Consider the following 13,509-nt stretch of genomic DNA (forward strand, 5'->3'; position numbering starts at 1 on the left):
ATCATTCGTGATAGCATCTTGCTTTCATTGTGTACAAATTGGACTGTGTAAAAATTGGGACTTTGTAAGGGCGCTGATGACCGCGCAACTGAGCGCCCCACAAACCAAACATCAAAATCATCATCACAATTTCATCAGAATCCATTTCATTCAAAATGAGAAGGTGATGTTACACAGCAGTTTATCCCTAAACTCTTACGAAGCGTTTAATGTCATATGCACATCCTCATGGTCAATGTAGTCGACCCTTTAATGCTGCCTAGTAACTGCAGATGATATTTAGTATTGCCAGTGACTGCACAGCCAATTTAACTCTTCTCTTACATTACTTTTCCGTGCGACTGCTACGGTCGCAGGTTCGAATCCTGCCTCGGGCATGGATGTGTGTGATGTCCTTAGGTTAGTTAGGTTTAAGTAGTTCTAAGTTCTGTAAGTAGGCTGTTTAGGTTTTCTTATTGGTAACGCCGCTTAGCGCTCGGTATGAAAAATCACTGGCTGTGCTGTGTACAGTCTGTGTTTAGTTTGCATTGTTGTCTGCCATTGTAGTGTTGGGCAGCGGCAGCTGGCTGCTAACAGCGCGTCGCGTTGCGCAGTTGGAGGTGAGCCGCCAGCAGTGGTGGACGTGGGGCGAGAGATGGCGGAGTTTTGTAATTTGTAAGACTGGATGTCATGAACTACCATATATATTATGACTATTAAGGTAAATACATTGTTTGTTCTCTATTAAAATCTTTCATTTGCTAACTATACCTATCAGTAGTTAGTGCCTTCCGTAGTTTGAATCTTTTATTTAGCTGGCAGTAGTGGCGATCGCTGTATTGCAGTAGCTTGAGTAACGAAGATTTTTGTGAGGTAAGTGATTTGTGAAACGTATAGGTTAATGCTAGTCAGGGCCATTCTTTCGTAGGGATTTTTGGAAGTCAGATTGCGTTGCGCTAAAAATATTGTGTCTCAGTTTAAGCACAGTCGTGTACAATTTTTCCAAGGGGACGTTTCATATGTCGACCCTTAGCCAAGGATACCTCACTGGAATCTTCTGATTTTTTTCTTGTAGTTTGTGTAATTAATGTAGATTTTGTTTATTGCTAGCGCGTAATTGTAGAGAGAATCTCCTTTGTAGTTGTAGTCTTTCACTGTTGTACAGTACAACAGTTGTGGCATGCATGTAGAGTTGCACCAAGTATTTCGAAGCTGTGCTTGCAATTAACTAGATATTATTTTCAGTGCTACGTTAATGTGTTCTCTTATTATTGCTCTTCAAATTGTGCTTTTCTGTGTTGTCGTGTGAAATATTGTGACAATAATGGCGTGTGAAAAACGTAATACTAGGCTCCAAAGTAAACTGAGAAATGAGAGTGAAGACGAAAGCAGTGTGTTAGCGCCACCGTGTAATGAATTAACTAATGTTCAAAGTAGTAATGTGGTAATTGTACATAGGGAAATGGAGCGGGCTGCAATCAATGGTTTAGACAGTGAAACAATTAGTGAACAGGGAAGCATTATCGATCGATCGGTTGGCAACAGCTCGCGTCAGGATTCCGAAATGACAGGAAACATTCTTGCAAATACTGTACATTCAGGTTTTGCGTCCTCACCGTTTTCTCAAATAAGTCAAGACACATTTTCTGTTTTTCAAACTGCGAATATTGCCGGTTCAAATGCATTGCCGAATAGTACTAAGGAACATGTTTCAGACACCAGTGCACTGTTATTACAGTTAATGCAACAAATGGGACAAAAGCTTCAAAAGTTAGACACAATGGAACAAAATCTTCAAAAGTTAGACACAATGGAACAAAATCAGAGACAAACACAGCAACAGTTGGACACAATGGAACATAATCTTCAAAAGTTAGACACAATGGAACAAAATCAGAGACAAACACAGCAACAGTTAGACACAATGGAACACAATCTTCGGAAGTTAGACATCACACTTGAACAAACACGTGAAGACTTAACTACTGAGTTACATAACATTGAATCGAAATGTCAAAAAATCTATAATGATGTAAAAACACAAATTTGTGAGCATTTTCAACCTATTTTTTCGCGGCATGAAAACGCATTACAGAATCACGAAGCAGCCATAAAAGAATTGCAAACTGTTGTTCGTGAAAATCACAACACCTTGCAAGCTAAAATGGACTCAGTTGCATCCACCGATTCGGTTACGCAACTTGCAAGAACTCATAAAAACTTAAAGGACACAGTAGATTCGATTTCAACACAAATGGACACTCTGAAACTTGGTTCAGAAAAACACACTGAGGAAATGTGTTCACTATCGGAGAAAGTAGCCGAACTTTCGGATCAGTTCACTAATTTACCTACAAAGGTAGATGATAATCTGAATGACACAAAACCGGTAGTCTTTAATGACACAGAAGAGTGCGAACAAATTAGGAAATTCAAACAAAGTCTGAATCAAATTAGTACGCAACACCAAAGAGAAATCCGGGAAGTACAAGATCAGCTGACACAGGTAATACAACAAATACGTATTTCAGAGGACACTGGCGCTCCAATACGGGAAGAGGGCCATAGAAATACGGAACAGCCACAAAATAATAACACAGGGCACTTAGGAAATTATGAAAGAAATTGGCAAGGTACACCGAATTTTGAGATGGAACCGCCGAAACGACGTAACTATGACCGACATGCGACTCGCCGACATGATGATTTTGACTATAAGCTGTTCATTACTACACGTAAATTCAAAACATTTAAGAATTCTGGCAACGACATTCATCCACAAGCGTGGCTTCATCAATTCTCTCATTGTTTTCCTCCCAACTGGTCATTAGAACACAGATTAGAATTTATGTGTGGCTACTTGGAGAATGAACCAGCTGTAAGAATGCGATCGATCATTCACGATTGTCACAGTGAAGGAGAATTTTATCATGCCTTCCTCTCAGCATATTGGTCTCAAGCTACACAAGACCGAGTAAAACATAGCATCATAATGATGAAACATTTCGAACAATCTGAATTTTCCAGTCTTGTAAAATATTTTGAAGACATGTTACATATGAATCAGTATCTTTCAAACCCATACAGCCCGTCAGAACTCATCCGCATTTGCTTAATCAAATTACCTGAACATTTACGACAGATTATTTTAGCAGGACGATGCAAAGATGACATTGAAGCTTTTCATGGATTCTTACAAGAATTAGAAATTGACACAGACAGTCGCGGAATGCGAAAACAGGAAAACAATCACTGCAGTTCACATCCGTCACAATTCCGTGACGACAGAAACAATAACTGGACACGACAGGTCTATTCTTCTAATCAATATGACAGAGACAATCATAGAAACAGACAATATGGCAACCAGAACTATTATCATCACGGGAGACGGAATAACTTCAGACGCAACGGTCCAGCGCGCAGTTCAGGGAGAAATTCTCCACCACGTGACCGACAAAAATTAATTACAGAAATTACCGACATGACGACACCCGATATGATCTTAACGACAGACCTGAATTGCATCAGAACTGGCGGGATTCAAACAGAGCAGGGCCCTCTCGGCAAGGTGAATTTGTAGAAGTTAGGTCTCCTAATACCAATAACGACGCGCGCCAACAAAGAAACAGACAATGACTCGCACCGCAGGCAGCCGCGTCCGCCGGCTGGCTCAGAGAAAAATAACATAAGTTAACCTTGAGCAGAATTCCAGTGTTCCTTACCGACGTAATCACATGATAATTGCTTTTCAGTTGACAGTCTGCGTACTAGGAAGAGTAAAGGTTTACACCACATTTCACATGTAAAACCGTTTATTGAAATATAATCTCTTTTTAACTTTGTCTTTGCCATAAAACATTTCACTTCACATTTCTAGTATACTTTGTCATACTAAGAATCTGTTAACATGCAACAATGTTTTGAAGTTAACTATCCAGTCTAGAACTTAGAGAACTTATTTAAACAGTATTTACAAGTGCATTGTTATAGTGAACAGACGTCACACTGTTATTGTGCATGTACATTCTTGCTTGTTAGTTGCACGATTACGTAACGACTATAAGGCTGACATACTTAGAACAGTTACCAGTACTGCTAATGAGATTTTAATGCAACATTTTGGTTTACTTGAATATAAATTCTGCATTTAAAGTACTTTCTGTGAGATACCAGATGACTCAGTGGTTAGTTTATGTGACAGCTACACGATTTTATCACGACGCTACTAATGAGTGACATTTTACAATGTTGCTTTTGCACTGTATCTGTTTTATATCTGCACAGTTTTTCTGTATTATTCTGGAAAGTAAAACATGTTTTAGTAGTAACTTTGTGGTATAGCTACAATGAGACAGCCTTTTCTGTTTTAGTAGTAACTTTGTGGTATAGCTACAATGAGACAGCCTTTTCTGTAGCACAACAATACGTTACAGTACAGTACTTACTTCATCGTGGCAATAAGCGTAGTAACTATGATATCTATACGCAAAGCATTTCACTTTTGTTTATCATGAGGTAAGTACATCGACTTCTGTAGAACTTAGCTTTCGGAGGACGATAACTACGACACTTCCACATAATTATCTTACAACAAGACTCGCAGTTTATCGCTACAGTACACGGATTTGAGTGATTAATTTTGTACTTAAAACATTTATTTTTAAAGATATTTGAAGTACAATGATACAAAGGTTTTCTGTGATACATTTCATTCCATTGCTGTAATCTGTAACACCTGAGGGTATAATTACATTAATCCTCAGGGGGGTACACCCCTACTTTGTGTACCATGTGTATGGCAAGCACAAGGAGCCCTAGCTAATATGGTATTTGCTTATACAACTTTACACATCGGTACCATATTTCTCTAACACATAAATTACACAGCTATCTGATCATTTAACTGGGAGAGACAAACATTCATTTTACTACATCAGTGACAGATGTTTTCGTAATTAAACAGTTGGATAACTTCACACTTACGAAATTGTATTTTGTCTGTACTTTGTGAACTGTGCATACATTTTAGGAACCATTGTGATACTATGAGAGCTTTGAATGACATAATTGGGTATGAGGTCATGATTTTCAAAGTATGGTTGAGATAGATGACACTTTTGACATGAGCAGAGAATTTTTTTTAGGTTTTGAAATTATTGGATGAAACTACGACGATTTTGAGATTTGGCTGAGGTTTTATGATGTTATGATGACGATGTGTATTACGCTGTTGCGGTATGTTTATGATCAATAAGCTGATGCTATATGAGTTATTTGATTATGCTACGTACATGTTATGATGAAATATTGAAGAAGTGTCGACGAATAAGGTAAGGAATAATGAGTAGTGGTTAGGGACTATGGTTTGTGAAAAAGGATGTTGGAAACCGAGAATCGTACATTAAGTGTTATGAAATGTGTGTATATGCGTGAATGTATCACTATGCTGGTGAAAATGTTTTGGACACTATTCTATTTAAAGGATTTTGTTTCTACAGATTTGTAACACAAATTCTCAACCTACGAAAATATTTTTGTATGAGACTGTCTCTGTAGCAGAAACTGTTGTCGTAAATTTTTCAGTAAAGAAAGATAAGTGACCACCTGCACATAATGCGTTGTGGGCACCCAGCTGTGCGACAGTCGCCTGGGAGAAAAGTCATTAGTGTGTGCCTTTCAGAGACACAGGTAAAAAAAAAAAAAAAAAAAAAAGAGGCCATTATCCTCGCTATTGACATTCATTCCTTTGTAGAAAGCATCGCAAATACGACACGCCCAAACATATGATTACACTGTGGAGCTCTTAATTTATGATATTTACTGAAATGAAATGATGAGAAACATTTCACGTCTATTGTCTTGCTAGTTGGAGGATTGTTTACTGCATTATGAAATGCCTTATGGCTAGCGAATGACGTTTCAGCTTTTGCTTTGATCCCTTCAATTTAAGTTCCTTTCTCATTCATTATGGACTGAACACTAATTGTGGTGCCACTAACAGCCTTTACATATGACCAGAATTTGTGTTCTTTGAAACATCACTTGCCAGTATTCTGAATGACGTTTCACGCTTGCTTTGCGTATTTTGTTGAATATCTAGTTTCTAGCTGCCCTGCAGCATTGGTTAAAGCAAAATTTTATAGATGTACTAATATAAATATTTTATGCCTACAGACCCAGTAAAGAATAACTTCGTGATATACTTCCAAAAAAATGAAGGAGCACAAAAAGACATTGCCCTTCACAGGAACTGCATACATAATTTTCTTTTCAAGTACTTGGTAATTTATTTCATTGAATAAGTAGTGGTGCACCATTTTAATTACATAGACATTAAGATGTGAATATACATTTTCCTTATCTGCGTTGTTGTCTTCAGTGTACTATTTTTTCTGCTTGTGGGATTGTCATGTTTAGATATAAGTTATTACATTTATTGCTGCTTGCTTGGCTTACCTGCACCTTTTTTTATTGCTGTTTGTATTAATTGTTTTGATCTGCTGCATTGCCTCGTCCCTTAGTTAAGCATCTGAGCTCAGTAGATTTAAGTTAGCTTAAGAGGGGGTAGCCTATATAAGAGAATGAGTTGCGATGGATTTGAAGAAATGCACTGAGAGGTTATATGAGAAAAGTACAGAAAGCAGGTATAGGTAGGATTTTCGTGGAAATAAATGATGAGGTAAGATACTGGAAAATAAATGATGAAGTAAGAAATATGTGAACATATAAATACAGAAAGCATGCTTGGATAGGATTTTTTTGGTGGAAACAAATGTTGAAATAAGACGAAAGATCTAAGGAATGAAGTATTGGGTTGGACTGCAGTACCAAATGTTACACTGAAAACAAATCCTGCCCTATCCTCTTGTGTTAACCCACTATGTGTTTGTGTACCCTTGGGTATTTGTGTTCTTCCTGTGTTTATGTGTTTATCTGATGAGAGTTACGTAGTAGAATTTTTATGATAGTGTGTTATTTACTTTGTAAAGATGTTTAGACATTATTTATCTGTCCTGTTTTATTGCTCATGTGTGAAGTTGATGTTTCAAAAGTTATTCTGATCTTTTATGTATGTACTTATGTCATAATTTTTGAAACACTGATGTATTTGTTATTTCGATTCTTTTGTCAAGCCTATACTACAACAAATGTTATCTGTATTGTTTTGTTCTTTAATGATATACTTTGTACCTTTGTTATTGTATTCTTATGTTATAAAATTGTAATTGACACCAGTTCATCAAATTAAGTAACTTGTAAATTACATTTCACTGCACTCGTTTCTGTTGGTCATAGTACATGGACAATATGTGAGAAGTAGGGACTGATAGTGTTTGCACATGTGTTAATAATTCAGCAAGGGACTGGATAACAGCATTGCTGGTTCTAAGGACATTTCAAACAAATTCTTTGTGATTGGACAAGTGGTGGTTTATGGACTTGCTATATTCTTCGCAAGACTCTTCGAGGGTGATTGTGCACCTGCACATTCGCAACAGATAGCTACTGGTCATCTCTACAAGGACTACAGTGGGTTTACACCTTTGATGACCCACCAATACCATTATTTCTACAAGGACTACAGTGGGTCTACACCTTTGATGACCCACCAACACCATTATTTCTACAAGGACTGCAGAGGGTCTGCACCTCTGGTGGCCCACCAATAGTAATCTCTACCAGGACTACAGTGGGTCTGTTCTGTGATGACCTACCTACCGATAGTCTTCAACGTCAACTGACTCTGCTGTGGCCCATTACCTGTCTGCATGTCAAGAGTCAGCACAGTCTTTCCGTTGGAAGGGCAACACTACTTCTTCAAGACTGCTTAGAAATCCACTACTTCCAAGTGCAATTTCTTTTATTGCTCAGACTCTGAGAAAAACACTGCAATTTTACTGTGATGAACGATCAGGACTGTCTTTATGGACTGTGAGAAAATTTTAGCTTTTGACCAACATTGTATCAATAAGTGTGTGCATTTGATATCTTCGTTATTGTAATTATAAAAAAATTTCAAATCTGTATTGGCCACTGCCCAAAACAATTTGTAAATTTTTTTCTGGGGAGCATGGGGGCTATGTAAGTAGGCTGTTTAGGTTTTCTTACTGGTAACGCCGCTTAGCGCTCGGTATGAAAAATCACTGACTGTGCTGTGCGTAGTCTGCGTTTAGTTTGCATTGTTGTCTGCCATTGTAGTGTTGGGCAGCGGCAGCTGGATGCTAACAGGGCGTAGCGTTGCGCAGTTGGAGGTGAGCCGCCAGCAGTGGTGGACGTGGGGAGAGAGATGGCGGAGTTTTGTAATTTGTAAGACTGGATGTCATGAACTACCATATATATTATGACTATTAAGGTAAATACATTATTTGTTCTCTATTAAAATCTTTCATTTGCTAACTATACCTATCAGTAGTTAGTGCCTTCCATAGTTTGAATCTTTTATTTAGCTGGCAGTAGTGGCGCTCGCTGTATTGCAGTAGCTTGAGTAACGAAGATTTTTGTGAGGTAAGTGATTTGTGAAACGTATAGGTTAATGCTAGTCAGGGCCATTCTTTCGTAGGGATTTTTGGAAGTCAGATTGCGTTGCGCTAAAAATATTGTGTCTCAGTTTAAGCACAGTCGTGTACAATTTTTCTAAGGGGACGTTTCAGTTCTAGGGGACTAATGACCAAAGCAGTTGAGTACCATAGTGCTCACAGCCATCTTACATTCCTTTTATAACAGTTAAGGCAGTCATTTTCTGCAGTAATGACGAGCTTTTTGTAGGTGGCTCACAATAAGGGAGATTATGTGAAGGTTCAAGCAGAGTAATAAATGACCAAAGCAGTTGAGTACCATAGTGCTCACAGCCATCTTACATTCCTTTTATAACAGTTAAGGCAGTCATTTTCTGCAGTAATGACGAGCTTTTTGTAGGTGGCTCACAATAAGGGAGATTATGTGAAGGTTCAAGCAGAGTAATAAATTCGTTTAGTGATGAAAACTACCCTTGAAAGCATATAAATAATGCAGAATTCGCTTTGTTTCAACTGCCCTCGACGGGCGACTGAGAGGCGGCTATCTGCGTGAAGGACAGTGTTGCTTGAGGCACCGGGAGGATTCCTATCAGGAAAGATTGAAACCTAAACCAGCTCCAGCTTTCAGATAAGCTAGACCGTTAGTACAACCGTTTGTCTCAGCAGACGTGCTAAGCAGATATGTTAGTTTAAACACTTGTAACTAATTTTCTGACTGGAGAGCACGTTCTTTCTTTGTGTACCTACGTGTAAGTCTATCAATTCGTCAGCTTCAGAATCCTGTCATGGACTAGGAGACGTTTTCTGTCTTCCTCCCCACACCTTGGAATTATTGATTAAAGATAACAAAATCCACAGTAGTACTTATGTACAAAACCATTACTGAACGGAAATCGCAGTATTCGCTGAAATTTACCAGAGATTTTCCTACACTTGTACAAACAGGCATGTTACAGGTAGTTAAAATAGATCACACTTACTTCTAGCAGAATGAAGAATAAATACTTGTGCACTGGTGACAGTGAAGAAAATAGTTGCTGCCAGATACCACTTCCACCCATGTGGATTGTAGCTCCGAGTGCAGAGGTCAAGCCAAACCGAACTGTTACCACCGCTACCTGCTGCATTCATGCTGTATGAGAGTGGTAAGAATGAACTTTCAATAGAACCACGAAGTTGGTGGTAGTTAACTTCCACGAGGGCCTAACTGCACAATTTTAACATTCTCATCCATAAAGTTCCTTGTGTCACTCACTTTAATGATTCTGCTTATGTTCGTTCTTATTTTTCCGATTTCTTGCTTTTAACCATATCCCATTCTTGCAGTATCCACGACTTATTCTCGTGATTATACATTTGCTGTGCTCACTCACCTGACACAACGCTAGATATCAAGAATAGAATCCTCCATTCTTTCATTAAATGTTCACTTGCTTATCTCAGTGAAACATATGTTGATGCTTCATGATAAACTTTGAGTCTTAGAGTGACTGCTCTGTCCTTTATGGATAAAAATTCCCCTCTCAGTAATATATACATGTGTAGTGTGGTATCTATAGAAGCACAACAATATTTTTTTTACTTTCTTGATTAAATGAAATTTATTTATATTTGGAAGAGATATAATACGAAATATGTTTTCTGGCTTTAAAATGTAAAATCATAAAAATGATACCAGTTAAAATGTAGCGGAATAGAGTGTGAAACGACATCTTTGTCAAATTAATGTTCTTGGTTTTACTGACATCCTTCACTTGTCAGTTTCCTCTTCATCTTTCCTCCGCATTGTAAATGTATTGGTGCAAATAATTGTCTATTTTACGCCAATAATGAGTTTATTTTTATTATTTTTAACGATAATCCGTCTGTTATATTATTAACAATAGAACAAGTGGAAATGTGGGTGAGTGTTGTATAAACCTCAAGACACACAGTTAAGTTTTCATATATTTTTGGGGTATTATCTAGTGCACAACCCAGCTGTACTATTTTATCCGTATTTTCAGAAAATAAGAATAATTAATTAGTGTAATTTTATTCATTTGCTCTGAGGGGCAAGGGTTGGTTGGTGGGAGTATATATTTCGTTTATCCCTCAAAAATATTTAATAATGTTACCCAAGCATACAAAGGAAATCTATGGCATGTATACATATAACGATAAAGCTGTCATCAACCTGAAAAGTGGTTCGAACTCCACAGTAATTTTCTAGCCATGGTCCCGTTGCTTTGTGAAACTTCTCAACACATTTATCCGGTCTGTAGTTAGCGGCCCTGCAGTTTAACAGGGAATACGAAGCATAATTCGACTATGCATTTCTTACATTAAAAAATCATTGTCGAACGTGAAAGAACAGTTGCGTGTAAAAAAAGTCTTTGGATCAATCCCGGCTTGGTACTTGTACCGTCGTGACTTGTAATCTGACACTTACACACTGTACCGCCTAGCAAATTGGAAATCATAACATTTAAAGTTAAAAACTCTTGTGAATTTTTCAAAATGAAATATTGAAGGTATCTTATGATGAGACTGAAACACTTAACTGCAGGCAACTGATAGTAGAATGTCTGCTTTGAAAGGATAAGCTGGAGATAGGACGATAAGCTTAGGGTCGCAATGGTGAGGGAGCAGGAGAATTTGGATTCGACAAGCGGTAACATTTTGCTATATACCACTGTGGTAGGCACGTAGGCTTTTCTATTCTCATCCAGTTACAGTTACGATTTGCTTCAGCTGTGTAGGCAACTACTGTTTTCAATGATGTCTTTGTCTATATGGTTCAAAATTCGTTGTTACGTGATGAAGCAGTAATTCTACTGAGGTTTGGTGAATGCGACTAATGATAGACTATTCACATTTTAGATGTTCTCTAGAAAGCGGCCTTACATTAAGTTATTTCCACCTTTCCTTACTTAACTGAATTTGCTTTGGAGTTAGTAATCTGCACACAGAGTGTTTCAGATGAAAACACATTCCTTTTGTTTTCATTGGCTTTTCAGGATTACTTCGTTATATTTGCCTGGTGTCTCATTTCAGTTGGAAAGCTCTACACATCTATCTACATGTTGTCTACATTTAGCAGTAGCATAGCATTTGCTGCAGCAGTCGACGTAGATATTTGCGTGATGCACTCACTAGTTCACATATCCCTGTTAGGCGTTTAGGACTGCTGTGGCAATGGTGCTGCGTTACATAAGCTGGAAGAGATGGCAAAATGATCTTAACTGCGTGTAGACACCTCTCTTATCTTATTCTTCTCCCCTTGCCAGGCGCCGACGGAATGTCGTATTGAAAGTTGGTTACCCTTGTTCGTAGTAGATAGTCAAATGAGCTAATACAATGAGTAGAAAACTGTCACAACGCGACCCACCATTTGAAATGACTAATCTTTCCTAAAAGTATGTTTGTTACATCTCTCAGTTTCTGGCGGTTGCTATTACTATTGGCATTGGTCGCTATTGGTCGGCCAATACACAGACGGTTAATCCTGGTTGTGGAATGATGCTGTAATTGTCGCCCGATGATGTCCCATACTGCTCGACTGGAGACAGATCCGGTGATCGAGCAGCCCAAAGCAACATGTCGAGATTTTGTAGAGCACTTTGGGTTACAACAGCGGTATGTGGCAGAGCGTTATCGTGTTGGATAACACAGGCCGGAATGCTGCTCAACATAACTCACCTCGTTCAATCTGATAGGTAACTATCGCTCACAAAATTTTCAGTGTGTATTTAAAACAAACATGATTTACAATCTCATAGTGGCGCTAATGGGTTGTTTCAGCTTTTTTCCGTCAGTGTATGTGGAATAAAAGTACCTATTGCTCACGTGATCCGTCTCAGTGACAAATCTTCCATTTTCATGACAGAGAGATCCAGCGAAAGATATAGGAAGTTAATACACCAGAAAATGTGTTTGTGGTTTTTCAGAAACCGACATAGAAAAATTGTGACTGTTCGCTGCGCTGTGAGAATTAATTTTTGAGCATGTGAAAACATTTAAACACATTACGTGAACGCGGGATCGAGGACACGAGTTTGCGACGTGGCTTCGAAGCGATGCTAAATCTGAAAAACTGCAACATAGATTTAACTTATTCAAAATTTTAATTTCAGTGGTCGTTTAACCACTTCTGAAGTCGTTCCTATAAATTTCTGTGCTCTGTTGCCTCTATGTTGGTCATTGAGTATGCTAACAACAATGCTATGTCACATAAACGTCGAGGACCGTTGCCTAGCAATTACTTCCGTATTCTCTCGAGTACTAGAAGTACCTATCCGAATTCGCTGCTTCAGTTATTGAGTGAAAGAAGCTTCAGTTTTGATTCAAGTGTTGTAGAGTGAATTTTGTGTTTCGAGAACAACTAAGGAAACATTTTAAAGTTCTTGGGGAGCTCTAGAAGCTTTGAGCGAAGCGAACACCCAGCTTCAGAACCGAGGAGCATTGTACCTGCAAGAGGTATGAGCTATTCGCGTATCTGTCAATTATTTATTCACCTTTGGGAATCATCTGTAGTTAGAATATCGTAGAAGCTTTTAATAGTCTTTGTACTTAGTGGGAAAATACTAGCAGGTTGAAGCATGTGGTAGAGTGTGATGCGATTACAGAAGCTAATGTTACTAACAGTATATCACGTGAAACACCATTTTGTTTCAATTTTCCATGGAGATTCAAGTATTAAGTGCTTGCTTTTTGAGACAGATTTCTATACTTTCTATTTGTCGTAGTTTATACACTTTCATTTTGTGTTCTCAAACTAATTTCTTAGTCCCTCAATGGCAAACGTGTCAAGCGCATTGGCCTTTTCCACCCGTTTGCTTTGACCCATGACATCCTATGTGACGTCATGACTGAATGTAAGCGGATTGTTTTTAAAAGTTAGCCTGTGGTTATGTTACTTACCAGTGTTATCTGTGATGTCTGTGAGTGTGTGTGTGTGTGTGTGTGTGTGTGTGTGTGTGTGTGTGTTTGTTTGGGGGGGGAGAGGGTCTTTTTTGTATATACTGCGATA

Source organism: Schistocerca gregaria, chromosome 5, assembly GCF_023897955.1.
Source record: "Schistocerca gregaria isolate iqSchGreg1 chromosome 5, iqSchGreg1.2, whole genome shotgun sequence".
Taxonomy (NCBI): domain Eukaryota; kingdom Metazoa; phylum Arthropoda; class Insecta; order Orthoptera; family Acrididae; genus Schistocerca; species Schistocerca gregaria.